General features: G+C 31.7%; 10 non-coding genes and 5 pseudogenes across 10 annotated transcripts; 11 read left to right on the forward strand and 4 right to left on the reverse strand.

The window, feature by feature from the left end:
• The first annotated feature begins 1,114 nt into the window (after positions 1-1,114).
• LOC142222670 (5S ribosomal RNA) lies at positions 1,115-1,233 on the forward strand. Its single transcript, XR_012718340.1, has one exon. It is a non-coding gene; the product is annotated as a 5S ribosomal RNA (ribosomal RNA).
• A 386-nt stretch (positions 1,234-1,619) lies between these two features.
• On the forward strand, positions 1,620-1,737 carry LOC142222737 (5S ribosomal RNA; annotated as a pseudogene).
• Positions 1,738-2,118: 381 nt separating this feature from the next.
• Positions 2,119-2,237, forward strand: LOC142222793 (5S ribosomal RNA; annotated as a pseudogene).
• Positions 2,238-2,388: 151 nt separating this feature from the next.
• Positions 2,389-2,495, reverse strand: LOC142222834 (U6 spliceosomal RNA). The gene has a single exon (XR_012718431.1). It is a non-coding gene; the product is annotated as a U6 spliceosomal RNA (small nuclear RNA).
• A 2,369-nt stretch (positions 2,496-4,864) lies between these two features.
• LOC142222881 (5S ribosomal RNA) lies at positions 4,865-4,983 on the forward strand. Its single transcript, XR_012718473.1, has one exon. It is a non-coding gene; the product is annotated as a 5S ribosomal RNA (ribosomal RNA).
• Positions 4,984-5,369: 386 nt separating this feature from the next.
• LOC142222856 (5S ribosomal RNA) lies at positions 5,370-5,488 on the forward strand. The gene has a single exon (XR_012718449.1). It is a non-coding gene; the product is annotated as a 5S ribosomal RNA (ribosomal RNA).
• A 402-nt stretch (positions 5,489-5,890) lies between these two features.
• On the forward strand, positions 5,891-6,009 carry LOC142222857 (5S ribosomal RNA). The gene has a single exon (XR_012718450.1). It is a non-coding gene; the product is annotated as a 5S ribosomal RNA (ribosomal RNA).
• Positions 6,010-6,409: 400 nt separating this feature from the next.
• On the forward strand, positions 6,410-6,528 carry LOC142222777 (5S ribosomal RNA; annotated as a pseudogene).
• A 151-nt stretch (positions 6,529-6,679) lies between these two features.
• Positions 6,680-6,786, reverse strand: LOC142222835 (U6 spliceosomal RNA). Its single transcript, XR_012718432.1, has one exon. It is a non-coding gene; the product is annotated as a U6 spliceosomal RNA (small nuclear RNA).
• Positions 6,787-9,149: 2,363 nt separating this feature from the next.
• LOC142222730 (5S ribosomal RNA) lies at positions 9,150-9,268 on the forward strand (annotated as a pseudogene).
• A 400-nt stretch (positions 9,269-9,668) lies between these two features.
• On the forward strand, positions 9,669-9,787 carry LOC142222783 (5S ribosomal RNA; annotated as a pseudogene).
• A 152-nt stretch (positions 9,788-9,939) lies between these two features.
• On the reverse strand, positions 9,940-10,046 carry LOC142222837 (U6 spliceosomal RNA). The gene has a single exon (XR_012718434.1). It is a non-coding gene; the product is annotated as a U6 spliceosomal RNA (small nuclear RNA).
• Positions 10,047-10,529: 483 nt separating this feature from the next.
• Positions 10,530-10,636, forward strand: LOC142222806 (U6 spliceosomal RNA). Its single transcript, XR_012718403.1, has one exon. It is a non-coding gene; the product is annotated as a U6 spliceosomal RNA (small nuclear RNA).
• Positions 10,637-10,965: 329 nt separating this feature from the next.
• Positions 10,966-11,039, forward strand: TRNAT-AGU (transfer RNA threonine (anticodon AGU)). Its single transcript has one exon. It is a non-coding gene; the product is annotated as a tRNA-Thr (tRNA).
• A 1,424-nt stretch (positions 11,040-12,463) lies between these two features.
• LOC142222843 (U6 spliceosomal RNA) lies at positions 12,464-12,565 on the reverse strand. Its single transcript, XR_012718440.1, has one exon. It is a non-coding gene; the product is annotated as a U6 spliceosomal RNA (small nuclear RNA).
• Positions 12,566-15,861: the final 3,296 nt, after the last annotated feature.

Genomic DNA, 15,861 nt, shown 5'->3' on the forward strand with positions numbered 1-15,861 from the left:
TATAAATAAACAAATTAAAATGAAAAAGTAGAACTGGTTGGGGCACAATCTTCGAAAGACATATGATGAAATACGTCACGACACCCTCGAATGGAGTTCTCAAGAATCAAGGAGGAGAGGCAGACCAAAGAAAAACTGGAGGCAAACAATTTTCAATGAGACTGGCAAATCTTTTGCCCACCTACGCTACATCTCAGCGGAAAGAGGCCGATGGAGATTCTTTGTACACAGCCTATTAATTATTAATAAATAAAATTATGTTTTTTTTTTTACTACATTGAATACATTGGTTCTTGTGCGATTAGCGTGGTTGGAACTTACGTACAGGACCTCTTTGGAACACCGCGTTTTGTTGGCATTGTTGAACTATTTTATATTAATTTTTTTCTGCAGATTGTCTCTATGTTATAAGCTTTGTAAAATAACGTGTGTTGTTGGCATCTCCCAACCTTTTTATACAAATATTTATCGTTTCCCACCACATTAAGCTATAGCCTTCAATGTCTATCACACAATAAAGAATATACCATTTTTGGTAGATGTCTACCAAAAATATGTGGCAACCTTGCTTTCGACATGTCTGCAAATGGACCCCAAGAGGATCAATTTTCCGATTTGGCAACATTAAAAAAAAGTCCACTTGACCTTAACGTTGTCAGTGGAAGACATTGTATTTTTTGCATGGTGACTTATTATATCATCATGTCGAAAATTCGTAATAACTACCTATTACGGTAACAATTGCTGTTGCTAAAATTTTGCATACATTCGTTGCAAATAGTAACCAATATTTAAAAGTTTTTCCTAGCTTTTCCGAGAATATGGACTTAGATACACTTTTGGCATAGAAATTTTGAAAAAAAAAAACTAGAATAAAATGTTGAACCAATTTAATTCTCTTAGGAAAATTTAATGACCTGGAAAAGTTGACAACTAAAAATCGTATAACTTATTTCTTTTGGTTTTGTTTTCACAGGGGCGTAGCATTTAAACCAAAATATTCATAACATCAACCTCAACATTGAACTAAAACAAACGTCATTCATTTGATTCCAATTGAACGTATTCCATACCGCTAATTGATGATAAGATATCAAAATTTCAATCTTCTTTCGCCAACGACCATACCACGCTGAGTACATCGGTTCTCGTCCGATCACCGAAATTAAGCAGCGTCGGGCGCGGTTAGTACTTAGATGGAGGACCGCTTGGGAACACCGCGTGTTGTTGGCATCGTCAAAATTTTTATACCAATTTCCATGATTTCACGTTTTGCTTGTATTTTTATACATCCCTTGTAAATAACAACTATATTCGATCATTTGTAGCTTTTTGAAGGAAATGGAAATAGAAATATATAACAACAAGTCTTATGGAATGGCATTTTGAACTAATTCCTTAATTTTTAAAACTTCAAAATGTTGGAAATTATGCGAAAAATATTATGAATTCCCATTATAGGCTTCATTATAGTTTCTTTCGACATAGCTTAAAAAGTTTTAAAACTGTCCTTAACGTAAACATCATTGTTGAAGCAAAAGTACCCAATAAGCTATTCAATTGTAATTAAAACAATTTCTCTAGTTGATGATATGGAGTCAAATAGTCAAGCATCTCTCGCCAACGACCATACCACGCTGAGTACATCGGTTCTCGTCCGATCACCGAAATTAAGCAGCGTCGGGCGCGGTTAGTACTTAGATGGTGACCGCTTGGGAACACCGCGTGTTGTTGGCATTGTCCAATTTTTTATATAAATTTCTATCGTTTCGCTTTTTGCTTATATTTTTATGCATTACTTGTACATAACAACTATATTCGTTGATTTCGAGATTTTTGAAGGAAGTGGAAATCGATGTACTTTTGCATAGAAATGTTTAAAAATAATTCATATAGAATAACAGTTTGAACAAATTCCTTAATTTTTAAAACTTAAAAATATTGGAAATTATGCGTATACAATTATGAATTCCTTTTAGGCTGCATTATAGTTTCTTTTGACATAGATTAAAAAGTTTTAAAACTCTCCTTAACGTAAACATAATTGATGAAGCAAAAATACCTATTAAGTTATTTAATTCCAATTGAAACAATTCCTTTAGTTGATGATATGAAGTCGCCAACGACCGTACCACGCTGAGTACATCGGTTCTCGTCCGATCACCGAAATTAAGCAGCGTCAGGCGCGGTTAGTACTTAGATGGAGGACCGCTTGGGAGCACTGTGTGTTGTTGGCATTGTTCAACTATTTTATATTAATCTTTTGCATATTGTCACAAGCGTTGTGAAATAGCTTTCTTTGAACTATATATGTTTGTAAAGAAAAGTAACCGTGGAAAAAATGAAAATTTTGCACTATGTCCATCCACAAGAGGGAAAAATAATGTAAAAAATGTGGAACGCTTCACGATTTTGCGTGTCATCCTTGCGCAGGGGCCATGCTAATCTTCTCTGTATCGTTCCAATTTTAGTATATGTTCTGCCGAAGCAAGAACGGAGTTCAGTATTTAATTTTCCTACTTATACGTAACTTTAAAGAAAAAACATATGGGAATTATCTCGGTGCAAACACTTTATTTTCGAAATCGTATTACAAGGTATGAAGCTAACTTTTCATACAAAAGGGTAATTTAAAACATTTAAAAACGTGAAGTGTTCTTTGTCTGTATTCCACTGATCTTAGTACCTGAAACAATGTCTTAAGGGTGAATTGTATCTATTTATAGACTGTCTACCAAATATTCATCAGATTTAGATAGCCATTAATGCGCAGACAACTTCATCGCTTCTTTTAAGCGTGAATTTGTATCTATTTTTAAACCATAAGCCGAATTTTTTGGTGATTTCCAATTAACAGGAATGTAATGTTTTTGTTTATTATAAAATCTATTAACATTAGAAATATCAATCAAGTAGCAGTTTTCGCTAATGTCTCCACTGCTTCTGTAAAATCTGGTTCATACTTTAGCTGATTGTTTTCCAAAATACTTGCAATTATCAGAGTCGATTCTATTTTCATGCGCCTTATATTTCAATGAACTTGTACTTGCTTTACTTTCAAACTTCTCCGAACTGACTTTTTTTAAGTATTCCCCGTCTTTTGTTTTAAAAATATCTCCCCAGTTCTTCACAGATAGTTAGATATTACATTGGCCAACGAACTCTTTTTGAATGTGATCCCATATTCCTTTGGGGGAAGGTTAATCCGTTACTTCTGTATCCACGTTATGTACACAGTTTTCAACATACCAAATCGTATTTCTTTACATGGTTACTTGTTATACCACCATACCAAATATTCGTAATAAGTACATATTACGGAGTATTGTAAACGAAATGTATGAGCATCAAATGTAATGAGACAGCACATTGCCTTCTTAATAAAGAATTCATTAGCAACATCGACAGCTTCTGCTACGTAGGCAGCGTGATTACAGCAGACGGCGGCACTGATGACGATGTAAATTCTCGGATACAGAAAGCAAGAACCTCTTACCACGAGCTCCGATATATGGAAATCAAATAATCTTACACCGAAAACCAAAATAAACATATATAATGTATGCGTTAAAACTGTGCTATTGTATGGATCCTAGACCTGGCTTGTAACCTACAGGGTCAAGCAGAAACTACATGCTTTTAGCAACAGATGTATTCGCAATATTCAAAAAATTTGGTGGCCACGTAATATATCCAACAAGGCACATTTCGAAATGGCCGATCAAGACATTATAAATAAACAAATTAAAATGAAAAAGTAGAACTGGTTGGGGCTCAACCTTCGAAAGACATATGATGAAATATGTCACGACACCCTCGAATGGAGTTCTCAAGAATCAAGGAGGAGAGGCAGACCAAAGAAAAACTGGAGGCAAACAATTTTCAACGAGACTGGCAAATCTTTTGCCCACCTACGCTACATCGCAGCGGAAAGAGGCCGATGGAGATTCTGTGTACACAGCCTATGTTCTTGACGTAATTTGCTGAATAATAATATAAAATTATGTTTTTTTTTACTACATTGAATACATTGGTTCTTGTGCGATTAGCGTGGTTGGAACTTACGTACAGGGCCTCTTTGGAACACCGCGTTTTGTTGGCATTGTTCAACTATTTTATATTAATTTTTTCTGCAGATTGTCTCTATGTTATAAGCTTTGTAAAATAACGTGTGTTGTTGGCATCTCCCAACCTTTTTATACAAATATTTATCGTTTCCCACCACATTAAGCTATAGCCTTCAATGTCTATCACACAATAAAGAATATACCATATTTGGTAGATGTCTACCAAAAATATGTGGCAACCTTGCTTTCGACATGTCTGCAAATGGACCCCAAGAGGGTCAATTTTCCGATTTGGCAACATTAAAAAAAAGTCCGCTTGACCTTAACGTTGTCAGTGGAAGACATTGTATTTTTTGCATGGTGACTTATTATATCATCATGTCGAAAATTCGTAATAACTACCTATTACGGTAGCAATAACAGCTGTTGCTAAAATTTTGCATACATTCGTTGCAAATAGTAACCAATATTTAAACGTTTTTCCTAGCTTTTCCGAGAATATGGACTTAGATATACTTTTGGCATAGAAATTTTGAAAAAAAAACTTAGTGTAGAATAAAATGTTGAACCAATTTAATTCTCTTAGGAAAATTTAATGACCTGGAAAAGTTGACAACTAAAAATCGTATAACTTATTTCTTTTGGTTTTGTTTTCACAGGGGCGTAGCATTTAAACCAAAATATTCATAACATCAACCTCAACATTGAACTAAAACAAACGTCATTCATTTGATTCCAATTGAACGTATTCCATACCGCTAATTGATGATAAGATATCAAAATTTCAATCTTCTTTCGCCAACGACCATACCACGCTGAATACATCGGTTCTCGTCCGATCACCGAAATTAAGCAGCGTCGGGCGCGGTTAGTACTTAGATGGTGGACCGCTTGGGAACACCGCGTGTTGTTGGCATCGTCAAAATTTTTATACCAATTTCCATGATTTCACGGTTTGCTTATATTTTTATACATCCCTTGTAAATAACAACTATATTCGATCATTTGTAGCTTTTTGAAGGAAATGGAAATAGAAATATATAACAACAAGTCTTATGGAATGGCATTTTGAACAAATTCCTTAATTTTTAAAACTTCAAAATGTTGGAAATTATGCGAAAAATATTATGAATTCCAATTATAGGCTTCATTATAGTTTCTTTCGACATAGCTTAAAAAGTTTTAAAACTGTCCTTAACGTAAACATCATTGTTGAAGCAAAAGTACCCAATAAGCTATTCAATTGTAATTAAAACAATTTCTCTAGTTGATGATATGGAGTCAAATAGTCAAACATCTCTCGCCAACGACCATACCACGCTGAGTACATCGGTTCTCGTCCGATCACCGAAATTAAGCAGCGTCGGGCGCGGTTAGTACTTAGATGGGGGACCGCTTGGGAACACCGCGTGTTGTTGGCATTGTCCAATTTTTTATATAAATTTCTATCGTTTCGCTTTTTGCTTATAATTTTATACATTACTTGTACATAACAACTATATTCGTTGATTTCGAGATTTTTGAAGGAAATGGAAATCGATGTACTTTTGCATAGAAATATATAACAACAAGTCTTATGGAATGGCATTTTTAACTAATTCCTTAATTTTTAAAACTTAAAAATGTTGGAAATTATGCGAAAAATATTATGAATTCCCATTATAGGCTTCATTATAGTTTCTTTCGACATAGCTTAAAAAGTTTTAAAACTGTCCTTAACGTAAACATCATTGTTGAAGCAAAAGTACCCAATAAGCTATTCAATTGTAATTAAAACAATTTCTCTAGTTGATGATATGAAGTCAAATAGTCAAGCATCTCTCGCCAACGACCATACCACGCTGAGTACATCGGTTCTCGTCCGATCACCGAAATTAAGCAGCGTCGGGCGCGGTTAGTACTTAGATGGGGGACCGCTTGGGAACACCGCGTGTTGTTGGCATTGTCCAATTTTTTATATAAATTTCTATCGTTTCGCTTTTTGCTTATAATTTTATACATTACTTGTACATAACAACTATATTCGTTGATTTCGAGATTTTTGAAGGAAGTGGAAATCGATGTCCTTTTGCATAGAAATGTTTAAAAATAATTCATATAGAATAACAGTTTGAACAAATTCCTTAATTTTTAAAACTTAAAAATATTGGAAATTATGCGGATAAAATTATGAATTCCTTTTAGGCTGCATTATAGTTTCTTTTGACATAGATTAAAAAGTTTTAAAACTCTCCTTAACGTAAACATAATTGATGAAGCAAAAATACCTATTAAGTTATTTAATTCCAATTGAAGCAATTCCTTTAGTTGATGATATGAAGTCAAATAGTCAACAATCTCTCGCCAACGACCGTACCACGCTGAGTACATCGGTTCTCGTCCGATCACCGAAATTAAGCAGCGTCAGGCGCGGTTAGTACTTTGATGGTGGACCGCTTGGGAACACCGTGTGTTGTTGGCATTGTTCAACTATTTTATATTAATCTTTTGCATATTGTCACAAGCGTTGTGAAATAGCTTTCTTTGAACTATATATGTTTGTAAAGAAAAGTAACCGTGGAAAAAATGAACATTTTGCACTATGTCCATCCACAAGAGGGAAAAATAATGTAAAAAATGTGGAACGCTTCACGATTTTGCGTGTCATCCTTGCGCAGGGGCCATGCTAATCTTCTCTGTATCGTTCCAATTTTAGTATATGTTCTGCCGAAGCAAGAACGGAGTTCAGTATTTAATTTTCCTACTTATACGTAACTTTAAAGAAAAAACATGTGGGAATTATCTCGGTGCAAACACTTTATTTTCGAAATCGTATTACAAGGTATGAAGCTAACTTTTCATACAAAAGGGTAATTTAAAACATTTAAAAACGTGAGGTGTTCTTTGTCTGTATTCCACTGATCTTAATACCTGAAACAATGTCTTAAGGGTGAATTGTATCTATTTATAGACTGTCTACCAAAGATATATCAGATGCGCAAACAACTTCATCGCTTCTTTTAAGCGTGAATTTGTATCTATTTTTAAACCATAAGCCGAATTTTTTGGTGATTTCCAATTAACAGGAATTTACTGTTTTTGTTTATTATAAAATCTATTAACATTAGAAATATCAATCAATTAGTATAATACAAGTAGCAGTTTTCGCTAATGTCTCCACTGCTTCTGTAAAATCTGGTTCATACTTTAGCTGATTGTTTTCCAAAATACTTGCAATTATCAGAGTCGATTCTATTTTCATGCGCCTTATATTTCAATGAACTTGTACTTGCTTTACTTTCAAACTTCTCCAAACTGACTTTTTTTAAGTATTCCCCGTCTTTTATTTTAAAAATATCTCCCCAGTTCTTCACAGATAGTTAGATATTACATTGGCCAACGAACTGTTTTTGAATGTGATCCCATATTCCTTTGGGGGAAGGTTAATCCGTTACTTCTGTATCCACGTTATGTACACAGTTTTCAAAATACCAAATCGTATTTCTTTACATGGTTACTTGTTATACCACCATACCAAATATTCGTAATAAGTACCTATTACGGAGTATTGTAAACGAAATGTATGAGCATCAAATGTAATGAGACAGCACATTGCCTTCTTAATAAAGAATTCATTAGCAACATCGACAGCTTCTGCTACCTAGGCAGCGTGATTACAGCAGACGGCGGCACTGATGACGATGTAAATTCTCGGATACAGAAAGCAAGAAACTCTTACCACGAGCTCCGATATATGGAAATCAAATAATCTTACACCGAAAACCAAAATAAACATATATAATGTATGCGTTAAAACTGTGCTATTGTATGGATCCTAGACCTGGCTTGTAACCTACAGGGTCAAGCAGAAACTACATGCTTTTAGCAACAGATGTATTCGCAATATTCAAAAAATTTGGTGGCCACATAATATATCCAACAAGGCACATTTCGAAATGGCCGATCAAGACATTATAAATAAACAAATTAAAATGAAAAAGTAGAACTGGTTGGGGCACAACCTTCGAAAGACATATGATGAAATATGTCACGACACCCTCGAATGGAGTTCTCAAGAATCAAGGAGGAGAGGCAGACCAAAGAAAAACTGGAGGCAAACAATTTTCAACGAGACTGGCAAATCTTTTGCCCACCTACGCTACATCGCAGCGGAAAGAGGCCGATGGAGATTCTATGTACTCAGCTTATGTTCTTGACGTAATTTGCTGAATAATAATATAAAATTATGTTTTTTTTACTACATTGAATACATTGGTTCTTGTGCGATTAGCGTGGTTGGAACTTACGTACAGGACCTCTTTGGAACACCGCGTTTTGTTGGCATTGTTGAACTATTTTATATTAATTTTTTCTGCAGATTGTCTCTATGTTATAAGCTTTGTAAAATAACGTGTGTTGTTGGCATCTCCCAACCTTTTTATACAAATGTTTATCGTTTCCCACCACATTAAGCTATAGCCTTCAATGTCTATCACACAATAAAGAATATACCATTTTTGGTAGATGTCTTCCAAAAATATGTGGCAACCTTGCTTTCGACATGTCTGCAAATGGACCCCAAGAGGGTCAATTTTCCGATTTGGCAACATTAAAAAAAAGTCCACTTGACCTTAACGTTGTCAGTGGAAGAAGTATTTTTTGCATGGTGACTTATTATATCATCATGTCGAAAATTCGTAATAACTACCTATTACGGTAAAAATAACAGCTGTTGCTAAAATTTTGCATACATTCGTTGCAAATAGTAACCAATATTTAAAAGTTTTTCCTAGCTTTTCCGAGAATATGGACTTAGATATACTTTTGGCATAGAAATTTTGAAAAAAAAACTTAGTGTAGAATAAAATGTTGAACCAATTTAATTCTCTTAGGAAAATTTAATGACCTGGAAAAGTTGACAACTAAAAATCGTATAACTTATTTCTTTTGGTTTTGTTTTCACAGGGGCGTAGCATTTAAACCAAAATATTCATAACATCAACCTCAACATTGAACTAAAACAAACGTCATTCATTTGATTCCAATTGAACGTATTCCATACCGCTAATTGATGATAAGATATCAAAATTTCAATCTTCTCTCGCCAACGACCATACCACGCTGAGTACATCGGTTCTCGTCCGATCACCGAAATTAAGCAGCGTCGGGCGCGGTTAGTACTTAGATGAGGGACCGCTTGGGAACACCGCGTGTTGTTGGCATTGTCCAATTTTTTATATAAATTTCTATCGTTTCGCTTTTTGCTTATAATTTTATGCATTACTTGTACATAACAACTATATTCGTTGATTTCGAGATTTTTGAAGGAAGTGGAAATCGATGTCCTTTTGCATAGAAATGTTTAAAAATAATTCATATAGAATAACAGTTTGAACAAATTCCTTAATTTTTAAAACTTAAAAATATTGGAAATTATGCGGATAAAATTATGAATTCCTTTTAGGCTGCATTATAGTTTCTTTTGACATAGATTAAAAAGTTTTAAAACTCTCCTTAACGTAAACATAATTGATGAAGCAAAAATACCTATTAAGTTATTTAATTCCAATTGAAGCAATTCCTTTAGTTGATGATATGAAGTCAAATAGTCAACAATCTCTCGCCAACGACCGTACCACGCTGAGTACATCGGTTCTCGTCCGATCACCGAAATTAAGCAGCGTCAGGCGCGGTTAGTACTTTGATGGTGGACCGCTTGGGAACACCGCGTGTTGTTGACATTGTTCAACTATTTTATATTAATCTTTTGCATATTGTCACAAGCGTTGTGAAATAGCTTTCTTTGAACTATATATGTTTGTAAAGAAAAGTAACCGTGGAATAAATGAAAATTTTGCACTATGTCCATCCACAAGAGGGAAAAATAATGTAAAAAAATGTGGAACGCTTCACGATTTTGCGTGTCATCCTTGCGCAGGGGCCATGCTAATCTTCTCTGTATCGTTCCAATTTTAGTATATGTTCTGCCGAAGCAAGAACGGAGTTCAGTATTTAATTTTCCTACTTATACGTAACTTTAAAGAAAAAAACATATGTGAATTATCTCGGTGCAAACACTCTATTTTCGAAATCATATTACAAGTTATGGAGCTGACTTTTCATACAAAAGGGAAATTTATAACATTTAAAAATGTGAGGTATTCTTTGCTTTATTCCTCTGATCTTAATTCTTAATTTTTTGTCTTTATTCCAATGTCTTAAGGGTGAATTGTATCTATTTATAGACAGTCTACCAAAGATTTATCAAAGATAGCCATTAATGCACAAAATACTTCATCGCTTCTTTTAAGGGTGAATTTGTATCTATTTTTAGACCATAAACCGAAGGTAGAAAGAAAGTAACCATGAAATACTAGCGTGTGGACTTTATACTGAAAATGGGTTTTCAATGATTTTCATAATTCCCATAAGTTTTTTTCTTTTATTGGTGGCATAAATAGATACTTTAAAGTATTTGAACTTGTTCTTGCTTCGGCAGAACATATATTAAAATTGGAACGATACAGAGAAGATTAGCATGGCCCCTGCGCAAGGATGACACGCAAAATCGTGAAGCGTTCCACATTTTTTTTGCAAAATATTTTCCTTGGTGTAAAGTATCACAGTGAAAATTTAATTTTTCCACAAGTAATTTTCTTTACTAATGTATTAAAAAAAACTATTTCATCACACTTTATGTTTTCATTCAGCTATTAAAAATTTTTTTAAATTATTTATTAAATCATATGGAACTTCAGCCCTTATCTATTAAAACTTAGAATAAACTGTCAAAGAGAAAATGTTTCAATTGCTTATTTTATCTGTTTGCATTTTCATACTTATTCCTTCCCTTCCATAGGAGAATACTGATAAAGTGCTATGTGTACTCTAACAATGTTGAAAATGACCGATGAAATAGGGCGCCGTGGCTTAGTTGGTTAAAGCGCCTGTCTAGTAAACAGGAGATCACGAGTTCGAATCTCGTCGGGGCCTAAGACTGATACACCTAAGTGGATTCTTTTTTCCTTTTAATATTTTTTTAATATTAATTTTAAGAGAAAACAAAAATATGGAAAAACGAGGAAGCCTTTAAATACTTTTTAACTATTTCAACCTTAATATTATCGAAGATGCATGGCACTTTAAAAATATGTAAAAATAGAAAACAATAAAACATCTGGAGAACATCTTCGGCAAAAAAGTTTTAGACAGTTTTTAAACTATTTCACCTTATTACTACTGTGATCAGAGTTGGGCCAAAAAATTATTAATTTTTAAATTTGGTCCTATGGTCGAACCAAATGAAATTAGGTTGATTTTGACCATATTCGTCAAATTTGTTTTTTTCAAAATTTTCTATAGAAATAACATTTTGACAAAGATTTCTATTTAGAAAAAAAAAAAATCAAATTCAAAATTTTCTATACAAGGTTATCGCAAGTTCTACAAAATATTGTTAAATTTTTTTTTTCTATAGAAAATTTAGCCAAATTAGTTGATTCTTTTTTCATTTTAATATATTTTTAATACTAATAAAAAAAAAATAAGATTAATAACGAGGAAAAGTATATAAATACTTTTTAATTATTTCAATCTTAATATTATCGAATTTAGTTTTTCAGATCTATACCAAGATTTCTTAAAGAAATGAAATTTTGACAAAATTATCTATAGAAAACATTTGGATAACATCTTCGGCAATAAAGTTTTAGACAGCTTTTTAAATTATTTCACCTTATTACTACTATGATCAGCGTTTCCATTTTGGTCCGACCCGACCATAAATGGTCCAAAAACTGATTAATTTTTAAATTTGGTACGATGGCCGGACAACTTGGAATTTGGTTGATTTTGGTCCATTTTCGTCAAATTGGTATTTTTTCAAAATCAAAATAAAATTTTGACAAACATTTCTATTGAAATAAATAGAAATAAAATTTGAAATATAAATTTGACAATTTAAAATTTTGACAAAATTTTCTATAGAAATAAAATTTTATTTTTATGTAGAAATAAAATTTTGGAAAAATTTTAACTTTTAACGGCCATTTTCATGTAGCTCCGTTAGGCTTTAACTACTAGTTAACAGAAAGTAAATTGCAAATGTCTTCTCTCCGGTTAACTTTAACTGAAAAATTTTCAGCAGTTAAGGTCCTAACTGGCATATGAAATATATAGGCAAGATGACAACTATGTCCGTAATACGGTTTAAAATTTCGTTACTTAACGGAGCACTAACGGAGCTTCATGAAAATGGGGGTAAATGGTATTAATTTAATTTGAAAAAATTTTCCTCTGGTAGGAATTTTAATACAATTTTGGAGAAAACCTTGGTCCATCGCTGGTTGTGATCACCCACAATAATTTGATAATTGAATTACAAATTGTAGTATTAAAATCATAATATTTAACACACAAAAAATGTGGAACGCTTCACGATTTTGCGTGTCATCCTTGGGCAGGAGCCATGCTAATCTTCTCTGTATCGTTCCAATTTTAGTATACACTGAAAAAACAGTGACCCCTTTCCCATTGCAAAATGAACTAAACTGTAGTAATATTGACCATCATTTAGCCCTTAAGATTTTTGTTTCAACTTGTCTAGTTTATAATTCTCTTAAATTTTAGTTCATCTATAACATTGTATTTTAGTACATTTTTACAACACCACAAGTTAAAAAGTCAGTATTATTTTGGTTTACTTGCTTATTTTTTGGGAAAATGTCGGCGACTAAACTATTTTTAAACCAATCATCCCACAGTATAGATAAATTAAATAATTAAAGGAACATCAAACCGTTTTACTATTATGAAAATGTTCATACATTAAAATTAAACTTTCTTTAAGCAAAAGTACTTTATTATAAAAACTTATGATGAAAGTTCTTAATACAATGTTTTTTTGTGAATAAAAAATTATGACCACGTGGAACAGAGAGCAGTTCATTTGAACTTGCTGTTTGGACATTTTGACTTATCCTTTTTTTATTCATCGTAGGTAATTTTTCCACATATCTTGCTGGAAAAAAATGGAAGCAATAATGAAAACTGTTAAAAATTAACACCATGTAATGAAATATAATTTTTTAATTCTTCATTTTAGCTTGTAACTTACCATATTTGGGGGCATTTTATCAAATGGTGTAAGGAATTAAACTTTTTGGAAAACGTATCTCATAAAATTTGTACATGAAACAATTAGAGAAATAATGAAGTATTCTATATAAACTCATAAAACTGTGTTGTTACCGATGTGAAAGATATAATATTGTAATATAATATTGTTACCGATGTGAAAGATATAATAAATATTCTAGTTGAAAGAAAGCCAACGTTTTAATATAAAACTTACCAATTCTCTATTAAATTGTTCACTGAGGGGAAATATAAAAAGTTGTCCAAATTTATTTGGGTTGCTCCGAAATTAAATATTTATTTTTTACATTAAATAAAATTATTAAATATGTTTCCAAAAAATATAATGAAAAAAATAATAATATGCATAAAAAACCAAATATTCTGGTTAACCCTAGACATTCATCATTCGTCAAAATGACGACACGTAATTTCATTTTCGATTTAAAATGCATTTTAGTTTATTGGGAAATGGTAAATTTAAGTTATACTAATTCCACCGTTTTATGAATTTTTGTTTTATACTAATTAAAACCATATTGAATAAGAAAATAAGTTCATGTTTGGTTCACTTTTTCGCTCACGATGAGAATTATAGCGTCTTGAAATGAGCCGTAGTCAAAATGACGAAGGATGACGTTAATGTACAAAAAATAAGGATGACTGTCCAGGGTTAAAAGAAAGTTAAAGAATCCTTACCAATTCACTATTAAATTACAAGCAAAGAAGTACTAAAAATTTTTCCAAATTTTTAAGGGGTTATTCTGAAATTAAATATTTGTCTTCTACATTAAAAATATTACATTGGTTTCCAAAAAATTTGATTATACACTGAAAAAACAGTGAACCCTTTTCCATTGCAAAATGAACTAAACTGTAGTAATATTGACCATGATTTAGCCCTTAAGATTTTTTTCAACTTGTCTAGTTTATAATTTTCTTAAATTTTAGTTCATCTATAACATTGTAGTTTAGTTCATTTTTACAACACCATAAGATTTATATACCCCTACCAAGTTAAAAAGTCAGTATTTTTTTGGTTTACTTGCTTATTTTTTGGGAAACCCGATAATAAAAATTGGTTAACAGTCTCTTTAAAATCTCGACGACTAAACTATTTTTAAATCAATCATTCCACAGTACAGAGAAATTAAATAATTAAAGGAACAACAAACCGTTTTACTATTATGAAAAATTTCATACATTAAAATTAAACTTTCTTTAAGCAAAAGTACTTTATTATAAAAACTTATGATGAAAGTTCTTAATACAATGTTTTTTGTGAATAAAAATTATGACCACGTGGAACAGAGAGTAGTTCATTTGAACTCGCTATTTGGACATTTTGACTTATCTTTTTTTTTATTCATCGTAGGTAATTTTTTCACATATCTTGCTGGAAAAAATGGAAACAATAATGAAAATTGTTAAAAATTAACACCATGTAAAAAAATATAATTTTTAATTCTTCATTTTAGCTTGTAACTTACCATATTTGGGGGCATTTTATCATATGGTGTAAGGAATTCAACTTTTCTTTGGAAAACGTATCTCATAAAAATTGTACCTGAAACAATTAGAGAAATAATGAAGTATTCTATATAAACTCATAAAACTGTGTTGTTATCGATGTGAAGGATATAATAAAATAAATATTCTAGTTGAAAGAAAGACAAAGTTTTAATATAAAACTTACCAATTCTCTATTAAATTGTACGCTGAGGGGAAATATAAAAAGTTGTCCAAATTTATTTGGGTTACTCTGAAATTAAATATTTATTTTTTACATTAAATAGTTTTTGAAAAAATCTTATGAAAAAAATAATAATATGCATAAAAAACCAAATATTCTTGATAACCCTAGACAGTCATCATTCGTCAAAATGACGACACGTAATTTCATTTTCGATTTAAAATGCATTTTAGTCTATTGGGAAATGGTAAATTTAAGTTATACTACTTCGACCCTTTTATGAATTTTTGTTTTATACTACTTAAAACCAAATTGAATAAGAAAATAAATTCAAGTTTGGTTGACTTTTTCGCTCACGATGAAAATTATGGCGTCTTGAAATCAGCCGTAGTCAAAATGACGAAGGATGACGTTAATGTACAAAAATAAGGATGACTGTCCAGGGTTAAAAGAAACTTAAAGAATCATTACCAATTCACTATTATTACAGGCAAAGGAGTACTAAAAATTTGTCCAAATTTTGAAGGGGTTATTCTGAAATTAAATATTTGTTTTTACATTAAAAATATTACATTGGTTTTAAAAAAATTGATTAAAGAAATACTAAAATAAGGTATTAAAAACCTGTAATTTGGATGATAAAAATGTAAATATTCTAGTTGAAAGAAAGACAATTTGTAAAAGAAAACTTACCAATTCTCTATTTTTTAAATTTGTTCGAATCCATCTGGAGTTGCTCTGAAATTAAATATTGCTTTTACAACAAAGAAAAACATTAAACTGGTATCCAAAAAATTAATTAACAAATAATAATATACACACTGAAAAAACAGTGAACCCTTTTCCATTGCAAAATGAACTAAACTGTAGTAATATTGACCATGATTTAGCCCTTAAGATTTTTTTCAACTTCTCTAGTTTATAATTCTCTTAAATTTTAGTTCATCTATAACATTGTAGTTTTGTTAATTTTTACAGCACCATAAG

The sequence above is a fragment of the Haematobia irritans genome, chromosome 1 (genome assembly GCF_050003625.1).
Source record: "Haematobia irritans isolate KBUSLIRL chromosome 1, ASM5000362v1, whole genome shotgun sequence".
Lineage (NCBI taxonomy): Eukaryota > Metazoa > Arthropoda > Insecta > Diptera > Muscidae > Haematobia > Haematobia irritans.